We start from the raw sequence: 27,147 nt of genomic DNA, 5'->3' as shown, positions 1-27,147 counted from the left end.
TATCTCAAAACTATGCAACGAAATAACATATTGTGTTAATGTACAAAAGATTGTGTTGATTTTAATTGACCCTTGTTTGTACAATTGAGAATTGTTTCATTTTTCGACATAAATTGCATTATTGTGGCTTATTAACAAAAGTCAGGAATGTGTTACAACGTTTTTTTCTTCTTCAAGAACAATATTTTCGTCCACACAACCTTTTCGTTGAACTAAGTTTAACTATCAGTCGATAAAAATGCACATTACGTAAGCATAAAAATTTAACCCCAGCAGATGCTCGAAAGTGTAATGTGGATGACCTTGGCGCGTCCGATAAAGTCAACACTAATAGTTAGGGAATATAGCGATATGTGCGGAACTTTCAGAGGTGTGCGACCAACTTAACTTTTAATTAGCGTCTAAATAAAACAAACGAATCAAGATATTAAACGTAAAACGGTTTTGACAAGTTTTAAACGAGAACTTTCGCACGGTCAATGCGCTAATTTGGATCGCAGTAATTAATATGTACCTCCAGTGACTGAGTTTACCTGGGAAGGGTGGGCCGGGGTGGGACGGCCCACTCAAGGTAGGGTAGGTAGAGGCATCGTGCATCACTGATCGTAGAGCCAGTCGACCGCCGACCGCGGGCGTGAAAGCACGTGTGTCACTCATGCATGCATGACCAAACTTAAAACACGCGCGTAAACATCAAAGTGGTAAACTAGTGATGGGAATGCAGTACTGTTTTAACAAACTCAAATTAATTACAGTTGATAATATACTTATGTTGTATGATACCAAGGCTGTAAACGCAATTGGGATAGGTTAGTATTATAATTCTGTTGGCACAACACTAACTGTGGTTTAATGTATTAATGCGGCATGACGTAGTATGCAGGTTAGCACTTGTGAGCTTGTTGATTGCATTGTATGAAGAGGGGGTGACACAGTGATTTTTAAATCGTGATATTAAATAGATAGCTAGAAATTGTTCATCACTATTAATTCTGATTAAATCGGGTAAGAGTTTCTGTTTTCCTGTACTTAAATATTATCCCGGGATAAAAAGTTAACTTTATCTACTCAAATCCATGCAGCTGTATTGTCAGTGTGTACACTTCAATATTCAATAAAATCATGTGATTGAGGATCAATTTTCATTATTAAACTTTAGAATTTATAATATTAGCGCGACTATGCTTGTCTGATTTTCTGTTCTCCTGTCATTCTGGTATCATCTAAGAATTTCCCAGGATAAAATGTAAATAGTTATACGATTTATTTTATCCGATATAAAGGTTAAATCCGAATTCCATACAAAACCGCATAAATGGTTTTTTTTGGCAAGAAAACATCAACACATCCAAAAATCCGTGCAAATTAATATTTGGTGTTATTAGGTAAGTTGTGTGATTATAGTAATATCCACGCGAATTATGGAATTCCGTTGATGTAGCACGAATATATTTATCCATTGGGGTGTAAAAATAATGTAAATAACCATAGTCATCATGGCTTTGATAGGTTAGACAGCAATCTCCATTAAAATTCATTTACTTTATCAAATTATTTATGAAACATTAATGTTACTAAACTAATTTAAAAAAATGTAATATTTGTGAGAGAACATTAATATATATATATGTCTACGTTATAACTAAGTGATATACAACGATTTTACATTTTTATCAGTGTTGGCATTGACAACATGTAATTAATTCCAATATAATAACTGAAATCTTATCCCAATAACATTAACTGTAAAGTATTATTAAATATTCATAAATGTATTATTACATTTTATAAATGCAGTGCAGAAACACCATTCGTATTCATACTAATATAAACGCGAGTATGTCTGTTTGTTTAGTTGTTTGTTACACATGCTCAACTATTGCACCCATCTTGATAAAATGTATGCACATTTATACCTTGCTTCCTTGTAGATATACACATAAGATACTTTTTTATTATCTCGGGAAAAATAACAGTTCTCGTGTTTTTTTTTTTAAACTCAAAAAACGATGACGTATTCGCAGGTTACAGCTATTAGGAGTACAAGAATACTTTTTAGTAATCATTCTAACCTTTTCTCGTTTATCTGCCTATCCCAGAGTGCTTTGACTATTTTTCTTTATGACTAGGTGAGTCTAAGATGTTGTGATAATGATCCCATAAAATAAATATGAGCTGTATTTCTTGCCGGTTTCTTTTACTTGAAATCTATCTTCCACAAGATATCTTTTACGCTTTAAATAAGGTATTTGAAATAAATTAATCATGAATTTTTGAATTTTGAATTTTATTAACACGTATGTCGTCATCATTATCCTCGTTTAACTAATGTCCCACAGTCCCACTGGCTGGTGACAGGGTTCCTCTGTTATAGGAGACTATTTTGAGTATTATGCCTTGGTAGCAACTCGTTCGTGGATGTTCAACCATAGATCAAAAGGTGATTGGTGGATTTCCGAGTGGGGTCAAATATTTATATGTTTTGAATTTTTCTATAAAAAAATCTCAGTTGCCAAACAGAGTAAAAATAATGGCGATATCTACTCCTGTGCCCAAAATCACAAAATTGTTACAGCCCACTAACCCGCATTGTAGGAGCCTTGTGGGTCTATGCTTCAATAACCTCTTTGAGTAGTCTGGTAATAACTGGGATTGAGGGTTTGCTTCCAAGGCATCGGGGTAGCGAGTCCGAAATTATAGCTGCCACACCCGTAACTGAGCCCGCTACCATCTTCGACTGCATCATCGCTTACCGCCAGATGAGATTGCAGCCAAAATGTAACTTGCAGTGGAATAAAACAAAGTTTAAACATTTTATCTCCTGCCCCGAACATCTAACCCAAGACTTCGTCCGGAGTCTAATATACTAACCACATGAGCTAAGATTCAGATTTAATTGTACATGTAGACGCACTTTATGATGAACTACGACTTAACAAAAGCGTTCTTAGAAAAGCGTAGCTCCTCTACGAATATATCCGAAATTATTATCTACGCACGTGCTACACGCTCATGTGGATTTCTTCGTTCTTTTTCCAAAGAGTTACCCCTTCACTTGCCCCTGGTGAGGTAAATGGTGATGCAGTAGTATATTTATTATTTACGAGCTGTTGCCCGCGACTTCGTCTGCGTCTGATTTGTTTTTATCGTATTCAGTATCGCTAACCTTAAATGAGTACATGTGACTGTCAATTAATTATAGACAAATAATTTGCAATAAAATAAAATTGCGACTATAATTAAATATCTAAGCTATCCTATCTCTTAAGTTGGACCAGACTGCTCACGGTGTGCCAATTTAATTTAAAATTGGTTAAGTAGTTTTGGAGTCCATCGCGGACAAACATCGTGACAGGAGATTTATATATATTAAGATTTTTTATGCATATAAATAAACATATAAATTTGCATTTTTTTGTTTTTTATATTACGACAATAGACAGATCGCCATTTAGCCCTACAGTAAGCGTAGCTTGTGTTATGGGTACTAAGATAGCTGATGAATATTTTTATAAATATAATACACATAAATACTTATAATATACATATAAACACCCAGACACTGAAAAACAATCGTGTTCATCACACAAACATTTTTCCAGTTGTAGGAATCGAACCCACGGCCTAGGACTCAGAAAGCAGGGTCACTGCCCACTGCGTCCAAATTTTGGTATATACATATAATATATACCTATAGAATTAATATTAAAATAATAATACATAAATATATACAATATTGTCAAACCACAAACATAACAGTAGGGTACGGGCATGTTAAAGTTCCGAAACTTCAGACAAAAAATGATCTTTAACAAGTCTTTTAAAAATGGTAATAGACGCTATGCTTTGACCATGCATACAAAGTGTAGAACCAAATGAAACCATCTTGAGCGAGTATCTTTTATCTTATCACCTTTTGTACAAAAAATAATGACCAAAATCGGCCCAAATCCAAATCGGTGAACAAACATTAAAGCTCCCCCTTTTTAAATTCAGTAAATAAACCAGTACATTATGCTGTTGTTTGTTTAATGTTAAAATTCTAACTTTATAATAAGTAAGCATCTATCAAAGAATTAATTAAGGTTCTTCCACATAATAAAGGTCTTGTATCAAAGTAATTTCTCAGATCGGATCACTTTCCCAAAAGCCAATGAAACTCTACTCAACTCTCAAGTAAACCTTTGTATTATTAACGTGCTTAATTTAGGGCTGTGCCCAAATCGTTTACTTATTTATGTAGTATATAAAAAAAAAACTTAAAAAGGACCGAACGTGCACAAGGAAAACTTATCTCTTAAGATATTTCTTCAAGAAGCCGTAGAATGTGAAAAATAAAATAAGATTAATTTAAGAGTAGTTACATACAGAAAGACCTGATACGAATAGAATACAGCCATAAAATACGTAAATTGTACGTTCTACCTTATTGTGCTGTTGTATTTGTATCTCTGTAAATTTTCTCTGTGGTGTACTCATAAGTAAGTGTATTCATTCATTCACCTTCATCAGTAAGGAAGGTACATTAGTATTCATTAGTAAGGAAGAATTCCTCTTTTGACAGCAATACTCTACAATTGATATAAAAAAGCATATCTTATCGTAATATTCTTGAGTGTTGCCAACCCTAACAAAATGAAATACCTTATGCGGGTTTTGTGAATACTGAATAATTCCTACCATTCAAACTATTGTAAATATTTCGGAAATTTGACAAAGGACCGCGTTTCTTGCCTAATAGATTGTTACATTATTATATAATACAATTATTGTGTAAAAATAATCAAGCGAATAAGGGAATCAAGGTGAGTTTGCTGTTACGCCATTTAATAGATTCTATGCATACTGCAAACTGCCGAGTTTTTTTCAGTGGAATCTGCGGTTCTACCACCGTACAATCACAAACAGACTTGCTTGATAGACTTGACGTTTCAAAAGGTAAAGGCTATAAAAGCAGGCTATTAATACGTTTAGGGTTGTTTTCTAAATGCAGGGCTTCGGTGGGTTTTAATAAAACACGGTATGCTGTTGTAGTTCCCGATGGTTTAATTGCGACTGAGTAAAATAAACATGAGAACATTCAACATGCCGCCCACCAGCCGTCACTACCTGGGTGTTTGGCCGTGATGCGGCCCAGCATCCATTTGGCAGGTGGTATGTTATCACTTTTAATACCAGTAATGGGGACGTACTGGTAGCTTCTGTTCCAGATCTGCTTCGTTAAACATTCGCCGTCGATAGTGACTTGGTCAGAGTTGGCATTTTGTAGGAATATGATACACTATAAGCCTACTCAATTCTTTCTTACTACTGGAGGCATTCGTCCTAGTCCTCGTAGTCGTAGTCGTCTGAAAAGAAGGCTGCAGAGGATAGACCCACCACGCTGTTCCAATATGGGTTGGCGGGCTTTTATGATTACTATCCCATGTTATTACTGATAATAGGCAGGTACGATGGCTTAACGTGCTCTCTGACACAGTGATAGCCATCAAGAATTTCGGAGTTAGGAAATTGGATCTTGGTCTGTTAATGAGAATGAATAAGAGAAGTCTGATATAAAATTTACAGGACTGTCGTGACTCTTTGTGCAATTTAAACTATTAGTCTCGGCTTCTATCACTAACATGCTGCTAACATATATTTACAATTGTATTAGCGAAACAACCTTTATTGGAGCAGCGTTGTGGGTTTTGGTCCTATTCCCTCTACCATGAGAGAGGTGGCCCGTGAACAGAAGAAGGATATTAATAGGCTGAGTAAATGATAAATAGATTGATCGAGTAATAAAAGTTGTTACAAAATATTCTGTTACAGTAGTTATAGCAACTAAAGAAGACAATATTTTTCCGATAACCGCACACGTAGGTGATTGGACCGGTGTTTCATTCAGGAGTTAAAACAATCTGTCATTGTCAATCAATAAACTGATTATTAAAAAAAATCATGTACACCTTTTTTTGAGAGTGGAAAGAGGTTAAACGATCCCAAAGCAGATATCGCTAACATTTTTGTCTTAGTATGCAAAAGTCGGTAGACCATTTTATTTTCTCTGAAATATCAAGTAAATGTTTTTATAATTCCCGGTCGACGTTGCCATTTATTGGCTTCTTCAAGGAAAATTTTTGTATGCAAAAGGAGAGTTTTATTCTTCGAACGTATTCAAGAACAATATGAATAATGGGTACTTATTTCCAACTTATTTTTCATACCTTTTGTTCGAATGAGAATTCTACCAAGTGTACCTAGAGTACCTTATCCCGATGATTTGTATTTCTTTGACGTTTGACATCCTTTGTTTATGTTAGTACTCGCGACTTGAGCCGCGTATAATTCCTGATAGGTGGAATACAAAATTCGACACCAAGAAACTTTCAGGGCTGTTACATAATAAATAAATATACCACGATAAATCACACATCGCCAATTAGCTTCAAAGTAAGCTAAGCTTGTTTTATGGGTACTAAGATGACTGATGAATATTTTTATGAATAATATACATATACACCCAGCCACTGAAAAAAACATTCACGTTCATTACACAGAGATTTTTCAGTGGTGAGATTCGAACCCACAGCCTTACACTCAGAAAGCAGGGTCGCTGCCCACTGCGCCAATTAGCCGTCAATAGAAGATAAAAGCGGGAAACTTAGCCTCTTCAAAATGTTTTTTGAGGTGTTATAAACGAATAACTTATAGGTTAACAGGTTAGCCCGCTACTATTTTAGACTGCGTCACTTACCACCAGGTGAATTTGCAGTCTATTAAGCTCTAAGCTTCTAATACTTTTCATTTCTTAGCTTAGGCGTTTTAACTTTATTGGCATTATAAAAAGAAGTTTCTACCCGGCACCTGAAAAAGTTAAAATGTAATGTAAATGCAATATATTTTCAAAGTTGGTTCCGTGTTGGTTCACGTAGATTTTATGTAACATGATATTACCTTTTTTTAGGGACTCCACGATTTTCATTTACAAAAGTAGAACACAATATTTTTGGTATAAACTCACTTTCTTACATAAACCCTGACGTTAACTACGGGATGCTATAAGTTTTACGTGTCTGTGTGTGTATGTGTCTGTATCTTTCTGTGGCTTCGTGTTTCCCTGACGGATGGACCGATTTTGTTCAAAAAGTGAACTGGTCAGGAGTGCTATAAGTTGGCGAATTATTTATTTTTTACAACTCCATCAATATTTGTATCAAAGTAAAGGTCTTGATTAATAAAATAATGATTATATTCGACTTATAATTAAATAATGATTAATTTTACTTAATTTCGTATCACGTAATTCACACAGACACAGACTCCGACGATCAAAACAGGTAGACACTGTTTTCTGAGTCCGATTATATTAGTTAGTGAAGGATTATTTTGTAAGAAATGTGAGACTTCAGTATTAATAACAAACAATATATTGAACACTGTGTGGAACATGTATTAAGAAATTTGTATAAATCATTCTCTATGCATAAGAGAATGTCAAAGCTTTGGGATAGGTAACTTTTAATTATTTTAATAACCAAACTTACTATATGAATAATATTTCATTGTTTTAAAAACACATTCACGAAACAAAGTCATATTTGTTGGACTAAGCAGAACTACCTGATGGTAAGAGCAAAATTATTGCCTAAAACAGAGCAAGCCTCCACGCATGCAAAGATCACGTGCTACAATTTGCAGCCCGATGTCCGTCAATCTGAGGCATAGGTGTAAAGCTTCTTGAGCCACCATGCCCTTCATACCGGAACATTGCGACTGTTTGACTGACAAAAATGTATAATTCTACGCATATATACAACTGACTCTTTTATTAGGAAATAGGACGTATTATTTTGTGAAGGTGCTCATTGTCACCCTACATTCTAGTTACGTGTCCTATGATTTTCGTCGTAATGAGTTTTAGATGACTGTATTTAATTTTTTTTTATCGTAAACAAGTATTTGTAGTCTATTTGGGAATACAAATTATATACTATTTGTTTTATCTATGATTGCGTGGGTCATTTGTTTTGCCTTTTTATCCGACTGCGGAGAGTGAGTAGAAGAGTGAGGTATCAATGAGTGAATGTTTACATGTTTGATTATCAACCTTATCCTATTTATGTCCCACTGCTGGGTATAAGCATCAAATATCTCAGGAGTAAGAGGTTTTAGGTTTTCAAAAAAATTAAAAGAAACAATGAAACGTTATTCTTTACTGCTGTACGCTAGACACTTGGTAGTAATATTTTCTAACGAAATTGGAAGTTCGTCTTTTAGTTATTTGTAAAAATTTTAAAATTAAAATGTCAGAGGTCTTGAATAAAAATATAGGATTTAATTTATATACTATAATAATTTTATAATTAATAAACTACGACAACGCACACGTCGCCATCTAGCCCCAAAGTAAGCGTAGCTTGTGTTATGGGTACTGAGATGACTGATGAATATTTTTATGAATAATATACATAAATACTTATAATATACATATATACACCCAGACATTGATAAACATTCATTCATTCAGAAAGAAAGAAATTTAAGATGCAATCGATGATTCTTTGAATGTATCACAAAAGTATGTCTCTTGCGAATGTAAAATAATGTGTTTATAGTACATTATTATTAGTTGTTTATTAACTGACTCGTTTAGTGGTTAAAATATAATAACAACTATGGATTATAAGACCCTGGGTTCAAATTTTGACAGCCGATTCCCACAACTGGCAAATGTTTGTGTGATGAAGATGAATGTTTTTCAGTGCCTGTCTGTATTATTAAAAATATTCAACAGTCATCTTAGTACCCATAACACAAGCCAAGCTTACTTTGGGGCTAGATGGCAATGTGTGTATCTGCATTGTCGTAGTAAAAAAAATATAAATCCCGGGTCGTGACAAAACTTTATAGGTATTGAGTATTGCTGTTAAAAAAAAATCAGTACCAGCCTGAATTAAGAAATTGTCGGTTGACAATGGTGCTTCGGAGAGCAGGGTATAATCACTAACTCGTGATATTAGTTAAAGCCCACCAATCCGCATTTGAGCAGAGTGGTGGTTCTACACTCTAAAAAAAGAAAGCCAACTAAGAGAGATTTTTCTAGTTGACGTTATATAAATTATAACAATTATGATAATAAACATAACAACAAAAGCTGATTAGTTATAGCAGCAAGTTCATTATAGATTGAGCTAACAATGTAGGTATGTTCATTGATTCTAACAAATAAATACGTTGTTTCTATTATTATTTACTTCTTTGTATGATTAGATCATTTTTAATTATTTAGCTTAAATAAGTACGTAAATTGAATCAGTTAAGAATATGCCTTAGTTAAGTAACAATAATAGGAGCAATACAGTTGCCCAGTCCATTGAATTATGATAAACAATCATTATCATCTTATTTGATGTATCTATGTTCTTGTTAGGCTCGTATGGAATCAAGATGCTTGATCACAACAATCACTATCTTGTTAGGAATAACCAATTTTTTTTTAGAGTGTACGCTCTAAAACCATCTCTCCTATGAGAGAGAAGAGGTTTGTGCCCAGAAGTCGGACGTTAATATGCTACGGTGATGATGATGATGATTTAGAGAAAATTACATATGATCTATAAATAAGTTTTCTAAGTCCAAGGCCGTGGGTTCGATTCCCACAACTGGAGAATGTTTATTTGATGAACTCGAACGTTTTCCAGTGTCTGGGTGTTTATCTGTATATTATAATTATTTGTTTGTGTTATATTCGTAAGAAAATAATTTCAGCTATATTAGCACCCATAACACAAGCTACCCTTACTTTGGGGCTAGATGGCGATGTGTGTATTGTTGTAGTATTTATTTATTTAATCGATTAGTCTACGGTTTCATTTATTATAGTTTTAACCCGCCTGTGAAGTGGTTTTAGCGTGATGCACAAACAAACCGACTAACATTTACAATAAAAGTAGGTACTATAATAATTTATACTATACAATTTCATTAATGAATGCGGCATATCATAAAATGTTATTAACCTAATTAAAACTTTGAACCGCCGTAACATTTTTGCCTTTTGATTGGCTTATCAAAGGTAAAAATATCTGTTATACGTATTTAAAATTATCATGATACGTCACTTTGACGGTTAGGTCGTTTTGTGTAATATCATATGTTTTAATATAATTACGTTGCGCCCATTGATATACGAAATTCCGAGAAACATTTTTTAACGCACAATAAAATACCGATATTCTTACTTTGATTTGTTTTCTTATGATGAAATACTGCCTCTTTTTTGTTTAAAGATTCAAAAAATTTGTAATTGTTTCTTTATTATAAAAAAAATATTTCAGTATTTTATATCTTAATAATGAATAATTAATATATTAATTATTCTTGTACTTATGCAATTTTATACATGCAAACACACTTTTAAATAATTTTTCTATTTCGTCGACAGATTGTAGGTGTGATTCTCATTGATATATTGAGATAAACTCAATATACTCATCACAATTATTTTTAATCTATCTATTAATGTAACGCTAGACACTGACCTCCTCCCGTTTTATTATTATCGTCATCATATCAACCCTTTAAATAAATAAATAAATATACTACGACAAGACACATCGCTATCTAGCCCCAAAGTAAGCGTAGCTTGTGTTATTAAGATAGCTGATAAATATTTTTATGAATATAATACACATAAATACTTATAATATACATATAAACACCCCGACACTGAAAAACATTTATGTTCATCACACAAACATTTTTCCAGTTGTGGGAATCGAATCCACGGCCTTAGACGCGGAAAGCAGGGTCACTGCCCACTGCGCCACTCGGTTTACCGGCCCACTACAGTGCTCGGGTCTCCTCCAGAGAGTAAGACGGGTTTAAGGCTATAGTCCACTACGCCGGCCCAGTGCAAGTTGGTGGACTCCACACACCTTTAAGAACATTACTTAGAAATCCCAGGCATGCCGGTTTCCTCACGATGTTTTCCTTCACCGTCGAAGCAAGTGATATTTGAATTACTTAAAACGAGCTGCGTGCTGGGCCTTCGAACTCGCCCCCCCTCAAAAGTGAAGTCGAGCTCCTACCCACTGGGCTATCATAAATTCACCCCCGTCGTCCTCTCGCATATGAAGAGGAAATTATATCCTCCAATTACGCTGCTGCGATCCGTGTTAGTGGGTTTTGACGCTTATTATCAAACTTTAGTAATAATACTAGCGACTGCTGGCTTAACGTGCTCTTGCCTTCAAGACAACGTGACATTCCAAACCCTGGGCCAGTAGTTATCTTGACCTGGGAATTAATCTTAGGATCCTTAGTCCAACGCGCTCACTGCTAAACAATCGAGGTAGTCGCCAAGTTTGTGCCATAGGCTCTATATATCAATGGTTTTGCCTTAATTATTATACTCACGGTTCAAAAACGAAATCTCGTGTGAAAGTAATTTTATTCGTGAGGTTGAAAATATACGCGCGAGGTAAAAATTAAATATTCCACGTTTACCTGATATTTGATATTTTAAGTATAATAATCTTCTTATTTATACTTGACGACCTCTGTGGTCTCTGTGTGAAGCGGTGATATCCTTGTTAGAACTACGGCTTCACTCTTGGGGGGCCGAATTCGAATCCCAGCTTGCACCTTAAACTTTTCGTGTTTTTGAAGTACCTAATTAAAATATCACTTGCTCCAACGGTGAATGGAAACATCGTGAGGAAACCTGCATGCGTGAGAGTTCTACATAATGTTCTCAAAGGTGTGTGGTGTCCAACAATCCGCACTGGGCCAGCGTGGTGGACTGTGACCTTAACCCATTCTCATTGTGGGATGTTGTCTGCAGTAATTACTTCATCTATCTTTTATTACATCAATAACTATCATACCTAATTTTGACTCAACAATAATTGTAAAGTTTATTGTAAAGTCAACATCTCTTGAGGATGCTCCGGTGACGGAGCGAAACGTGCGTAGAGGGTACATTACCGAAGATCTGTTTGGTGTGGAGTATAAGGATTGAAGAAATTATAAATTACACCATACAGATTCTCCTGCTTTTCGCGGACTATAGCAAATTAAGCTTAATTTTCATGATACATCATGGATTTCCGCAAAGTAACGCCTGCTTCTATCCAAGAAACTATCATTGACGGCCGTTGGCGCAGTGGGCAGCGACCCTGCTTTCTGAGCCAAGGCCGTGGGTTCGTTTCCCACAACTGGACAATTTTTGTGTGATGAACATGAATGTTTTTCAGTGTCTGGGTGTTTATCCATATATTATAAGTATTTACGTATATTATTGATATCATTATTCATCAGTCATCTTAGTATCCATAACACAAGCTACGCTTACTTTGGGGCTAGATGGCGATGTGTGTATTGACGTAGTATATTTATTTATTATGTACTATTATTTATTGCAATGCTCAGTTGCGGTCTGAAGGGCGTTGTTGCCGGTGTTATTACAAGCATATGAGGCTAAACACCTACGCCTCGTGTTGATGGACCCAGGGTTGATGTTGCAGGACGAGTTACTTGCGTGCCTTTGTACGGTAGCTATGGTAATGCGCTCGACCGTTAAAATACCAAGATCTTCCTCCGACCGGGTGAACGTGCTCGGGGTCCATCCATTCATCTTTGGAAGTTGAATGGTCAATTTTTGTGAACACTTCGTTAGCGCGATGCAGGATCTTTGTGACGTCATCTAGTTTCTTAATGTGGATACCGCTACACACTCCTTAGTATTGCCTTGTAGTCGATGATTTTTCACTTACCATTAGAGTTATCTGCTTCTGCTGTCAACTGTCGCTACAAAAAAACCTTTTCCATCGTCGACAGCCTTCCCTCCCTCCATTCTCCATTTCATTTTCCCCCGTACCCGAGAAACATTCTGATTGGCCAAAGGGAAAGCGCGGGAAAAACAGAAACTTTTCATTGACAAATCAGATACGAGTTAGCATTTCTTCTACTAATGATTCAAATTATTGCTTATATCGCGTCACAGATTACAAATGACAGATTATACTCTACACCCGTAGTGTATATTTTATGCGAGGGTCCAAATTACTCCAAGAATTATAATTTTTTCTAGAAATCCACAGCACCGCCCAGCCCAACCAATATGCACAAAAACTTATACAAAAATCCAGAAGCATATCGCAGAAAAAGGAAATATAAACATTTATAATCTCGTTAAACCATTTCTAGCTGGTGAAAGCTTAGGGTAAAATTAATGACTTTCTTAATGCAAATAGTTATTAATGATAATAACAAGTTTGCCTCTCAGTAAATCTGGTTACGCCCTCACAGGGTTCCATTTTAAATGTAACATTAGATTGTCATTTATTTTTTATAAATTTAAAATGCATATAGAGGAAAAGATGACACATTGCTTTTTTATAATTTTTTTAAAATTATAAAAAAGCAATTTGTCATCTCTTTTTTCAAACGTGTCTCATTGTAATATGGACCTTTGAAAAAGTAGATCGAAACTGCAACGTTACCTACTAGATGACGCTACCGTCGCTATAAGACTGATGTAAAAGCATATACTAATTTCGGCATCGACGGTAGGAGACGTAGCTTAATTGGAGAAAGCGCTCAGGCCGCGATTGCCAGAGAGTCGCAGGTTCAAATCCTGTCAGTTCCGATAATTTTTATATGCATTTTAAATTTATTAAATTGATAATTCCTCCAAGTGTAGGTAAAAACACTAATAAAAATTATAAAATGTCATCCTTTTTACATTATACTTATGTAACCTTCATGATTTGCGAATATTAGAGTATTGAATTGCGAAATTCAATTTATATAAATGCGAAAGTGTGTTTGTTTGTTTATTATGCCCTAACTAAGCAAACAATATACCAGCAGCGTGCACTGGGTTTCTTACCAGGGTATGCATACAGCTGGAAAATTGCATAAAACGGCTAAAATTCTCTTGCTATAGTCAAAGTCAAAAGTCAAAGTCAAAGTCAAACATTTCTTTATTCAAATAGGCACATAGATGGCACTTTTGATGCGTTATTTTGGCAGTGAGTAGTGATGGCGATAACTACAATCGTAAACTTAAAACTAAAGCTACGAGGGTTCCAATCGCGCCCTGGTCTAAGAAGAAGCCCACAACAAACTTAGCCGGGTGTTCTTTTTGTTATCACCATCTCACATTGTCAGTGTCACCCAAGCTTTTTTATCGTTTACGTAATCCTTTATACTATAATAGGAAATATTTTTTATACTATATAAGAGTTGTATTTACATTTTAGGGTATGCAGTGCTTTTGTGCATTTATGAAGTGCACACCACTGCAATCAACTTGATTTGTATCCCTTTTTATCCCAGAAGCAGGCAAAAATTATATCCCCCGATTATATCCTCTGACGTGAGATATAATTAACGTGTCAACTTGGTAAAGCACGGGAACATGGAATAGGAGAAGTTTACCCCCATTTATTCATCATCATCAAATCGACCGATTGACGTCCACTGCTGGACATAGGTCTTTTGAAAAGCGTTCCAAGCCCCACGATTCTGGGCCGCTTGTATCCAGCGGCTCCCCGCGGCTCCCTTAATGTCGTCTGTCCTCCTGGTTGTGGGTCGACCAACACTGCATTTACCAGTGCGGGGTTGCCACTCCAACACCAACGTCCATCGGTTATTATTACACATATATTATTTGGATATTATTTCCACGGATTTTCGGGGAGATAATTGTCTCCTAGCCCCATGCTAGCCGTGCAAGAAAACAAACGGCTCCCATGGGATTTGTAAAAAACAATAATAAACGCGGCAAAGACGGCCGATTGGCGCAGTTTGCAGAGACCTCGCTTTCTGAGTCCAAGGCCGTGGTTTCGATTCCCGCTGCTGGAAAATGTTTGTGCGATAAGCATGAATGTTTTCAGTGCCTGGGTGTTTATATATATATTCAAAGTATTCATGTATATTATTCATACAAATATTCGCTTATATTGGGGCAAGATGGCGATGTGTGTATTGTCGTAGTATATTTATTTATTTATTTAAAGTAACGCGGGCAACACCTTATGGTTAATAATGAAAATTGAATATTGGATAGAAGCAGGCGTTACTTTGCGGAAATCCATGATATATTAAGCTTAATTTTGATAATAAAATATTGAAGTAAAATCTGATATAAGAAAGTTTTCATTTTACGGTGGACTATGACAAATAAGTATCGACCGCTATATGAAATCCTGTTGTACTCTCTGCAATACTATCACCTAAGATTTTTCTTAAAAGCTGTAGAGGGCTTGTCTACTAAACTATATTAACGTTCGGCACTCCGTACGGGTCGTTGAGCGGCTTTGATGAAGGATTTGCTTCTTGAAAGCTTTTGTTAAATTTTTCCCGGGAAAATTCCTTTTAAAATAAATAGAAAGTGCCTTCCCGTGAACCGGGTGCGATGATATTCAAAAGTTATATTAGAGTTAGATAAGGCAAAGTGACTCATAATATAATAAGCATAGGAAAACACGTGGCTTGGCAAATAAAAATAAGTGATCGAAGGCAGTGGTAGGATATGTACGTTCTTCATTCGATGTCCTTGCTTTTGGATTGGTCAATAAACAGAGATTTCTATACGGATTCACATGATTTTTTTGTAATGTCATGGGATAATTATAACCCAAAAAATATTTTAATTTTAATAATTAAATATTAAAAATTTAATAATTTCATTTCTAAAGTGGACGAATTCTCATACACTTTTTAATTATTGCAATCACTCATGATGGTATGATGCTTTTTTGTTTTCTTTAGTATGAAAATATTGCAATAAGTATGTAGTAAGTTTTAACACTTTGCAGAAATGTATTTAAAATATTAGATTTATTGTAATGTATATTATTTTATCAGACACTAATTCGTTCGTTACTATTTATTCGTTACAAAGTATACAACTTAAATAATATTTTATTACCATTGGTATGCAAAGAATAGGGCACAAAATATACCCACTTAAGTAACATGTTATTGAACCAATTTAATGGTGAAGTCCACTGAACCTAACAAACTGAGCGGAAAGATGATGGTTTTTTTTTTTTTTAAAGATTGTAATATCCGTTCTATATTTAAGATGAATCTCTTGAAACGGGAAGAATTGTTGCTGTTATGCATTTACGCTTCTTTTTGTTGCCAAGAGCTTCTTGTGTTCTCGACGGCTTTAATATTTTGAAGTAAGATTTAATAATATTTGTGTGGTGGAATTCATTGATCGATTTCATGTAAGAAAGAAAGATAGCATACTTTACTGTATACCAAAAAATTAATTGTTATTGTTACATGTTAGTTTTTTGGCCACACCCACTCACCCACTTATTTTCTCGCCCGTACGAAGGTTGGCTGGCAGTAGTAACATCCAAGTAAAATACGTTTAAGCAACTATAATGTCACTTTCTTCATCGGTGGAGGAAAACGTCATGAGAAAACTTGCATGCCTGAGAGTTTCCCATAATGTTCTTAAAGGTGTGTGAAGTCCAGCAATCCGCACAGCATGGTGGTCTTTGTCCTAAACCCTTCTCATTGCGGGAGACCCAAGCCCTGTAGTGGGCCGATAATGGGTAGATTTTTTTTTTTATATACTAACTATTATTATACTAGCGTACCCAGCCCGCTTCGCCGGGCTAGATTTTGCTTTATTTTATTTAAACAATAAATTTACATCATGAAATTTTTAATTTAAGTCTCATAATATATTAAATCATTTATTTCTCTCCGTATTCATTCTCTTCTGTTCTCTTCTCGAGCGGGTGAAGATCATTATCGACACCCATGTACACCCAACAATAGAATATGATCATAGTAAATAAAAGATGTATTAGACAGTTTGACAGTTCAAAAATAGGAGTGCTCCGATCGTCACCAAACTTTACAGGATTACTCGCCAAGTCAATCCGGAGATTCCTTGAAAGTTTCATTGAAATTGATCCAGCCGTTTGGGAGCCTATACGGAACATACCCACACACTTTCTCTTTTTATATATATGTAGATAGATAGCCAGCGCTTGTTGACAATCATGGCCCATTACAAAGCAATGATGAGGTCTAGGTTGGAGCACGCTTGCCTAGAAAAAGTCTTTTCACTCTTGCCTTGAAGGTACTCAAATTATACGTGACAGGAATAATTATATGATGATGGAGATGAATATACGTTTAATTTCATACAAAGGTAAACTTCTCCTCTAATCGGATGCCGTGCTTTGGCAGTTGGACAAGTGAATTTTATACTTGTCAGTGAATAAAATCGGTGATATAAATTTCTGAATATTTTTGATTAGATTTTAACGAAATTGAGACATTTTTTGATTTTTTCAGAATTAAGACCATCATTACCGTTTTGTTTTCATGTTGTATCGTAAAAAACTGTGTTTTTGACCTCCGATAAAATGTCTTCTCAGCTTCAGGAATTCCCGCGCATTCTTTGCTCATTTTCGTCGAAATTCCAGTCCCGAGTAAAATCCTGGCAATTTTCACAATTCTAAATAAACGGGCCGCACTAACAAGGGACTGTACTTTGTTTCAGGTGGCCGTAGCGTCTACTAAAGGGCCCTGAATAATTCATCGGCATATTTAGCAGAAGTCCCGGCGACCGTAGCGCGGCTCCTATTACCGGCATCGCCACACGTTGTATTGGACTTAAGCTGAGAGTAAAAGGTGGCTCTTGGGAAACCTTTCTAAACATACGGGCTGTGGGATTAACTCTTTTTTTTTAATTTCATATATAATCTTACTACTGAACTTATGACTATACTAATTACCGTGTTACAATAATTTTATAAAGTGGGTAAATAATTAAACATTTGATTAATAAACAATGTTCATGACATGGAATTTGTGGGTATTTTGATATAAATACGACTGCATTATCGACATGCGGCAGTCCTACATGGACTCGAACGATGTAAAGATTCCTCCCGGTGTCATAGTCGCTTATCAACTTTAAATATCATGACCGAGTAGAATGGTGCCAAGAATGCTGGCTTCATTTCCGCCTGGCTGCGTAAAAATGAGCCAGTCCTTCTAATACCAGATAAGGCAATCAGCAACGGTGTAATGTCTTGTAGGATTTTTTGGCACTTAGACTCCATCCACGGAAAAAGAGAATAAATTTTAACTCTCTATTAGAGAGGCATACTTACGCCTCTTGCTGTTTCAGCCATTTCAGCTGCGCCTGGTGGTCTTGATGCTATCTATCCCTAAGGAACCAGCGTCAATCCATCAGGTCTCTTACCATCATTCCGGCTTATTCGTGATGGCTAAATAAGAGCTATAATTATTTATTATATCTTTATATATATATTTCTTGTGTGTTTGTATGTCACTGAACTCCTCCTAGACGGCTGGACCGATTTTGATGAAATTCGTTGTGTGAGTTCAAGGGGATTCGAGGATGGTTGAGATTCACAATTTGGTCCACTGTAAAATGTTTAAAAAAAAAAAATCCGTTGAACGAAGTTCGCCGGGACAGCTAGTTTTATATATATATATATATATATATGTAACTGAACTCCTCCTAGACGGCTGGACCGATTGAATGAATTTTTCGGTATACGTTTGGGTTGGTTGGTGAATCCTGGATGGTTTAGATTTACAAATTAGCCCGACAGATGGCGCTGGGGTCCGCTAATTTATTATATAGTTTCAGCTTACAATTTTATCATCATCAATATCGGGCCTATAAAGAGATGGTTTGTTTATAATCACCACGATGGGGAGACTGGTTGGTGGTTGCAGTAAATGGTAGTACCACCGAAGACGCAGCTGCCCGTTATATTCCCTTAGTCACCTCGTACGACACCCGCGGGAAGAGAGGGGTTGGCAGTTTAAAGGAGTTTATAAAAATCATCTGTGTCAATCAAAAGTTTAGAGTGTCTCATCGAAGAAAGGACCTTTGTATCTCCCTGTTTGACGACTTCCCTGTCGCGGTGGGCGTTGTGAATTTAATTAAGAGACCCCGGGTACGATTCCCCCTGCCGGGAATTTTGGAACTTATAATTTCTGGTCCGATCTGGTGGAAGGCTTTGGCCGTGGCTAGTTACCATCCTACCGAAAAAGACGTGCCGATAAGCGATTTAGTGTTCCGGTGCGATATCGCGTAGAAACCGATTATGGGTATGACTACTATACTCCCTAACAGGTTAGCCAGCTACCATCTTAGACTGCATCATTACTTACTACCAGGTGAGATTGTAGTCAAGGCCTAACTTGTAGTGGAATAAATAAAAAATCTTTAGCATATATACTAGTAGTTTTTGAGTACGCGGCATAGCCAGAGTAATATGAACTTAAAGTAATTGTTTTAAAGTTTAAATTGGTCCACAACTCTATAGCTCGTACTTTTATAGCATGTAGCATAACAAATCGGTTGTAGAGTAGAGTTGCGATACCGAGCGCCACCTACTGTATCCAATCGTATCCGCACAAGATTTATTCAATCGGTCCAGCCGATTACGATAAATTACAAACAGAAGTATAGAGGAATTATATTAAAAAGAAAAGTTGCCATAAGATGTATTCTGTTACTCTTGTATTCAGATAAAAAAAAATACCTTTAATTAATTAAATGCCCCATTTGGATGACTTTACCTAAAAGTCCCCTTACCTAAGACTCTGGACCTCGTGATTTGCAGTCAGAAATGGTAACCACTAGAGCACCGCGACTGTTGTCAGAACAATGAGGTACTAGGAGAAGATGAACGCTAAGTGACATCCAATACCAATTTAGCAAACTAATTGACGTTCATCATTCGCAGAAAATTAATAAGATTAATAATGTGATACGAGAAAATGAACAAAGAAATACTTACTTTTACCGTTCCTAATGAATGTATTATGTTCGATACAATTATTATAAATCAAATCGTCCATTTTGATGAATTGTGTTCCTTGGTAAATAATGATGTCAAACAAAATATCGCTCTCTCTGGCACAGCAGCTTCGAGGTCTTATAAGTGGAATCGGCCATCGTATCGCCGATTTAGCGTTCCATTACAATTCCGCGTATACACCGATAAAGGTAAACGTCTATAACTTCCGCTATTTATAGCCGTGCGGTGACGGCAGATCCAAATATATTTGTCACCACTTTTCTTCGTACCGCGGGTGCCGTAGGAGGCGAGTAAGGTGTGAATGAATGAATGAATGAATGAATATACTTTTATTGCACACCACAAAAAGTACATAAAAAAAGAAAAGTATAAAAAAACAACGGATACAATTTGGCGGCCTTATCGCTTCATAGCGAACCAATGGCGAAAAAAATAATACAGAAAATAGTTTGGTGATGCACATATACATAAAATAAATATATCAATACTTATATAGTATATATAATATAGCTGACCCCAGCACCATCTGTCGGGCGGATTTGTGAATCTAAACCATCCAGGGTGCCACCCAAACGTATACCGAAAAATTCATGCAAATCGGTCCAGCCGTCTAGAAGGAGTTCAGTAACATACACACGCACACAAGAAATATATATATTAAGATATATAAAACAATCTTTGTAACTAAAGACAAATAAAAAATATTAAATATGAAACAAAATAAATAATTATCCCCAAACGAAGGGAGCAGAGAACTATCACGGGTCATCTGATGATTGAGCCAAACAATGATCTTTCACAAGTTTTTTAAATATTTGGATAAGGTAATATAACGGAGAACGGGCGTCAGAGTCCTCTGCGAGACTACTGCGATCTACTGCGATCATCAACCCGTCTGCCCAGCGTGGTGATTATGGGAAAACTCTCTCGTTCGAAGAGTCTATTGATTGGTTGATCTTCCGCTATATATTAACAGTCGATTTACTTCAAAATAAATAATAAATAAATATACTACGAATGTTACTATAAAATTGATGAATTTTTGTATCACAAGTTAGCTGGTGAGAAGCAGCCAGTTGATGTTGGAAAAGAATAACTATTGAGTTTCTTGCCGGCTCTTCTCGGTAGTATCTGCTATCCAAACCGGTGGTAAAATCAAAACATACAGACAAACTTGTCGTTTTAAAAGTGCATATAAAGTAGGCCTACTTGAAATAAATGAATTTTGATTTTCGCTGTTCCATGTAAAGCATGCACAGAGTTCATCATATCCTATTGTTTCCGGTGTACAAATATTTGACAATAATTGTAGTTGGAACTAATTTACAATTAAATAGAATAATAAATTAATTACAATTGAAACTAAATACATTATAAAACATCGTCATTAATTGCAGATCGTTAATTAAAATTAAAATCATTATTTCAAATCAAAACATGTCAATTAGTTTTATCACGTTATATCAATAAAAAAAACATTCATAATTAACGTATTTTACGAACCACCCAGATAAACTGCTTCCTTTTTAAGGGATAAAATTCTAATTGTTTAATTACATCCGGTTTTTCAAGTGCTATGGCCAAGCAGTAAAAAGTGTCTGCTTTTTAGTAGGCTTTATGATTTTCCTGGCTGTTGTTTTTATTATTATATTTATTAACTAGCTGACCCGCGCAACTTCGTCTGCACCAAATCGTTTTAATATCTTAAAAAAACTTAGAAACTAATTGCAGCGCTACCTACCAGGTCCAGTTTTATTTCCTAACTGTGTTATTCGCGGCCCGTCGTCGCCGTACGTGTTATTCTATATTCGTCGCAACTTCTAAGCGATAGGTTCAATTTGAATAATTTAAAAATGAATTTGCAGGTATATAATCAAACTTAATATTTATATTATTTTATTTCTTTCGCATTCATAATATTATCAGGATGGTAAGCATGCATTCGATCGTTGTCTTATATGCCTTGCGACTTGCTGTTATCTGTGAAGAGTCCTTTATCCCCGACAATATTTATCAGATTTCTATTAAAATTAGACAATACATGCTTGATAGTATACGCTTTCAAATACAACAAGAATTATTAAAATTGGTTCAATTTTAACTGATTTATGAAGTAAAATTGACAAAAAATTTCATCCCGTTTCCCGGAGGAAACTTATTGTTTATCTGGATAAAAAGTATCCTATATTTTGACGCGGAGTACGAGCTTCTACTATGCCAAATTTTAATCGAATCCGTTCAGTAGTTTTCACGTGATGCCCGGACAGACAGACAGACAGATAGACAGACAGACAAAAATTAAATAAAAATCTGTTTTGGACTCAGTATCGATTATAAAGCATCCCCCGGTTTAAATTTTCAAAATATATTAAATGTACAGAAATCTTCCAGTTGCATTTTTTATTATAAGTATAGATTATTATAGGGCCTTCTAAGGAGTCCTAAGCATGGGACATTTAAACCCAATTTTTATTTTAAACCCTTCGCATGCTAAGATGAGACCCGTGCCCTTCCAGTGAGCTGGTAATTAATTAATAATAATGATACGATGAAAAAATCCTCTGTATTAGGAGAGCTTAATTAAACACACCACGCTGGTTTCCAATTTAAATCCAAAATAACCGGGCTTCCTGGGCTTTTTAAAAGCCTAAGAAAAAGCCTAAGAAGCTCGGACGAAAACAAATTCTTAGCCCTGAAATTGAACGCAGGATGTCGTGAACATTATAACATTGTAGAATTATTTGAATTGTTATATTTATGTTTTTGTTTTATTTTTCTTTTTTCCTTTTTTTGATCTCGTTTCAATCTGCATAATTTAATTAGTGTATTTGGTGTTAACAGTACTATTTGAATTCAAATAAATAAATAAAATAAATAATAAATAACCATCAGAGCAACGAGTCGTTAACGAGTACAGATTTGGCAAGCAATTAAAACTAATTAGTAGATACACAAATGAAACAATCTAAAACAGCTGCGTTTAAGTTATAAATGCTGGGAATTGTTAAATCAGATAGTTATCAAAATTAAACCCATGCCACGAAAGATAATTACAGTTAAAAAACTTTAATGCCAACTCAAATATTGTAGTTCGATAAATTAAAATGGAATTCATAAAGTTCAAACCATTTAACAAGTTTAATTAAGGAAGTTTTTGAAGATCGAAATAAAACAGTGCTTAACGAACGGTATAATAACTTTGACCTTCTTTGCAGGAGGTTTTAACCGAATTGAATGAAAGGGGAAAAAAATTACAGTCAAAAGAACAATGAATTTATTACTGATAGATCTGTTTTTGCATTCTCCAGGTATCGGCCAGGACAGCCGATTGGCGCAGGGGACAGTGATCCTGCTTTCTGAGCCCAAGATACAGTTTATGATTTTTGCCTAGTTGGAGCCCGTACGATGCTCGGCTCTGCTCAATATAATCTTATATTTTTCTCACTAGTGTCGTAAACTAAACACAGTTTGAATATCGCAGAAACATATTGCATATCAATGGATTAAAAAGCTGCAGATGTACGATAAGAAAGTCGTATTGTATTGCCTTATCAGCCCGTCTAACCTCTTTGAGCAGCGTGATGGGCCAATGCACTTAAAACCGTCTACTATTAAAGAAAGAAGATTAGAGAAGGCTTGTTCTCAGCAGTGGGGTTTGAAATGCTTAACATGGTTATTTCCAAAATTATCTCCAGCAGAGTGTCAGGTAATGGAGACTAACCATTTTGGAAAAGGAATATTTGATTTAAATAGTAGCATATATTACTAAAGGGATATGTATGTATATTCATTTAATATAAAATTTTAATAACAATAACACTAGAGAGGTAATAATAATAGACAGCCCATATATACATATTTCAATAGGCTTACTAAAATCAGTGTAGAGATATTGAAACGTTATATAAGTGCCAGATAGACTAGGTGACCAAAGTCGAGAAAAAGTGTCTCATTAGCTACTTCATACACGCTACTACTAGTAGGTTTCCAGGGGTAATACTAATGGAATGCTATGTCGCTTAGAACTACGGCTTTGCCGGTAAACAGCCGTGGCCGATACCTCCTAGTAAGCAACAAAGTTTTAAGCTCTCACTATGGCTAATACTTAAACGATATGCATCAACTAGACGCGAAGTATTGCGGCTTTCCATCAAATAATTTTCAATATGGAGTTAAGAAGGTGGCGATTTTCAACCCCGTCCCCGCGTGATAACAATCGATAAGTAGGGGAATTTGACTAGCTAGGAGAGGAGTATAGCGTCTTTAATTCCTATTTCCTGTAAAAGAGGATACCTTGGCCCAGTTGAATGTTTAATTCCTTGAGACGATTAAGTAATTAACATTTTTTTTACTAAAGTTTTAATAACACATGCCCTTCTGCCCTTAGATGAGTCAGTGATATCTTTGTGCCAGTGATAATGTAATGTGAATTATAAATGTGACGATGTGGCGAGTTAATGGTGAGACGATGAAGCCAGTGTTAATAAAGGCAGTGTTTCTTGTGATGACTGCTGTGTTTGTGTCCGGGACCGGAGAGTGGAGCGAGGATGCAGAGGATCTAGGTAAGTGTGAAACTACCTTTTATGCCTTTCTCTAGCGTAATAAGTGCTTCTTTATTGCCTGATACAAATAAAAAAACATGTTTTATGTTTAGCACACTGCGTATTTCTAATTAAACTGATTCTTGAAACGTTCTGAAACTATAACATTTTATTTAACAAATTAAGTGTGAAAATACCTTTTTTGCCTGTCTTTGGCGTAATAAGTGCTTCTTTATTGCCTAAAACCAGTAAAAAAAAGACATGTTTTATGTTTAGCCCACTGCGTTTTTCTAATTAAACTGGTTCTTGAAACGTTCTGAAACTGTAACATTTTATTTAATAAGCTACCCAACCAGTCCCAACTTCGCAGGGATATAAATTTGAAAAAGGGAGAATAACTAAATATTCAATCGGTCTACTTACAAAAAAAGTTAATAAGACTTTGCTATTCAATAAAATAATTAAAAACCATCTGTGAAAAGTTATTTTAACGATGATGAAAACGGTTTCGTGTTTTAGGAATAGGTGGCGGATATAGAACCAGACGCGAAAAGCGACTTTGTTGTATTTTATGTTGAGATATATTGATATCTTAATATCTACACATAAACGTCACTAAGCGCGTTTACAGTTGGATTCGTTAAATAAAAATCTCTGAGCGAAACTAAATTGACTGATCAAAAAGAAATGATGTTATTTTCACAATGTTTACCTTATAAAAACATGTGCAATAACATTCTTGGGCATTTCAATTTATAACCGAATTACCACTCATAGCTAAAGAATACTTAATTTTTCCTCCAACTTCTTACTAAACTAAACTAAACCTTTATTGGGATAGGATTGGGGGTGTTTTCGGTTGCCATTTTATGTAATTACACTTGCCCCACAAGTATTCTATGTGACATATTTATTTATTTATTTATTTATTTATTAATTTATACTCTTTATTTGCACACAAATAAAAATACAGAAGAAGAATAAAAGAAAACACAGACAGAAGAAGTATACAAAAGGCAATAAATATAATAATAATATAATTTAATACACTATGTTCAAATAAATCAGGCCCTTTTACATTCCATCCCGGTTGTGCAAGTTCATACGAGTATGTGCAAAAAATTCAAAACTCAACATTCATTTATTTCAAGTAGGCCTACTTTATAAGCACCCTTGAAACCACAAATGTGTGTGTTCAGAAGGCAGATTCCATCGAGATAAAGCCTGAAAGAAACTCAGCAGTTACTCTTTTTTAACATAAACAATTTTTGTTAAATCCCGCAAATATAATATTTACTATAAAAATAATATATGTAATTATGTAAATCTGGCATTTTTATGCTCCACTACTGACTTATATATGCATATTGTACTAAACAGGGTTCTGTGTTAAAAGAACAAGATTATGTATCACTGAAAAGATATAAAAACTTAGGTCCTTGTTGAGGATTCCGAACTACAAGATTCGTAATAAAAAAATCGCTTGAAGTTTCGCCGAGTTCGTTAGCACAAAGTTGAAGCATCAAGTGCTTCGCCGCGTCGCTACAATAAAATACAATGAAGAAAGAGTACAAAGTTAAACTCGTGCACCTGCGAGTGGCACGCGCCACGCCGTGCTGAATAATATAAGACCCTCTCATGTGTGCTCCACGAATATTGCGTTAGTTATCACAACTCAGCTTTCTATATAAAATAATAATAAAAATCATTTATTTACACGATTATTAAATTGTGACAGAAATCATAGCTTATGTATGGTTGAATCACTGGTACCTAAACTGAGTAAAAACTCGTACTATAGATATCAGTGCTCTCCCCTATATAATTATTTTTGATACAACAACATAAGACTACGACAAGTATATTTTATTTTTGATATAGATTTAACTAACATGCAAAAATATTAAAGAAAAAAAAATAAGCAAATTTAAGCCCCAATTATTCAATATTTGCGTAATATACAATTTAATTTAATAGAGAAAATTTCTCTCTATGAAGCTCAACCAACTTAATTACGTTGTGTTGTCGTGTTGTCGCGCTCTTTAATAGGCAACAACAACAACTGTGGGTTCTACTTCAGGTTACTATACAATTGATGAATTTCTTAATCACAAGGTGCTTGGAAGCAGCCGGCTGCGCCTTCATCGCTAACAAGATATAAAAAAGAATGTTATGTTATAATGTTATAAATGTAAAATGTAAATTGTTGATGTTGGAAAAGAGAAACTGCTGAGTTTCTTGCCGGCTTCTTCTTGATAGAATCTGGCTTCCAAACCTGTGGTAGAGTCACTACAATCAGACAGACTTGACGTTTCAAAAGTGTTTATATTAGGCCTACTTTAAATAAATGAATGTTGAATTTGAATAAAATGTCGTATTAATTTTTGTCTTATAATTGAAGAAAGTCAAAGGGTAATGCTTTCTAGCAGAAGTATTCTTAAATTTTGTATTGTAAGTTTTTGCATGTATATTAGATGACAGCATCACTGTTCCTTGCATGATCCACCTCACTGCTGAGGGTCGTGATTCTTGCCACGGAATATCCTAAATCTGACGATACTGTGACATTTTGATCTGCCCACGGCATGGTCCAGAGCCATGAGGACAGTTGTGCCGAGTATGATACTGATTTGGTCCACCCAACAAATAGGGCTACGTCTTCTTGGTCTTTTTACTTTCATTTTGTCCATTACCAACAGTTTCTCCATGTTTCCTAAAGGCAATATGTCGAAATATTCCAAGGTTCACAATAGGCAAGTGGTCGATAGCTTGGT

At 35.3% G+C, this 27,147-nt stretch overlaps 1 long non-coding RNA gene across 1 annotated transcript; it reads left to right on the top strand.

The window, feature by feature from the left end:
- Window positions 1-639: 639 nt before the first annotated feature.
- LOC120632352 lies at window positions 640-24,373 on the top strand. The gene is made up of 3 exons (XR_005659081.1): window positions 640-809; window positions 17,528-17,658; window positions 24,220-24,373. It is a non-coding gene; the product is annotated as an uncharacterized LOC120632352 (long non-coding RNA).
- Window positions 24,374-27,147: the final 2,774 nt, after the last annotated feature.

This window comes from Pararge aegeria, chromosome 19 (genome assembly GCF_905163445.1).
Source record: "Pararge aegeria chromosome 19, ilParAegt1.1, whole genome shotgun sequence".
Lineage (NCBI taxonomy): Eukaryota > Metazoa > Arthropoda > Insecta > Lepidoptera > Nymphalidae > Pararge > Pararge aegeria.
The sequence above is the reverse complement of the archived record's forward strand: the minus strand, read 5'-3'. Positions and strand labels throughout refer to the sequence as shown.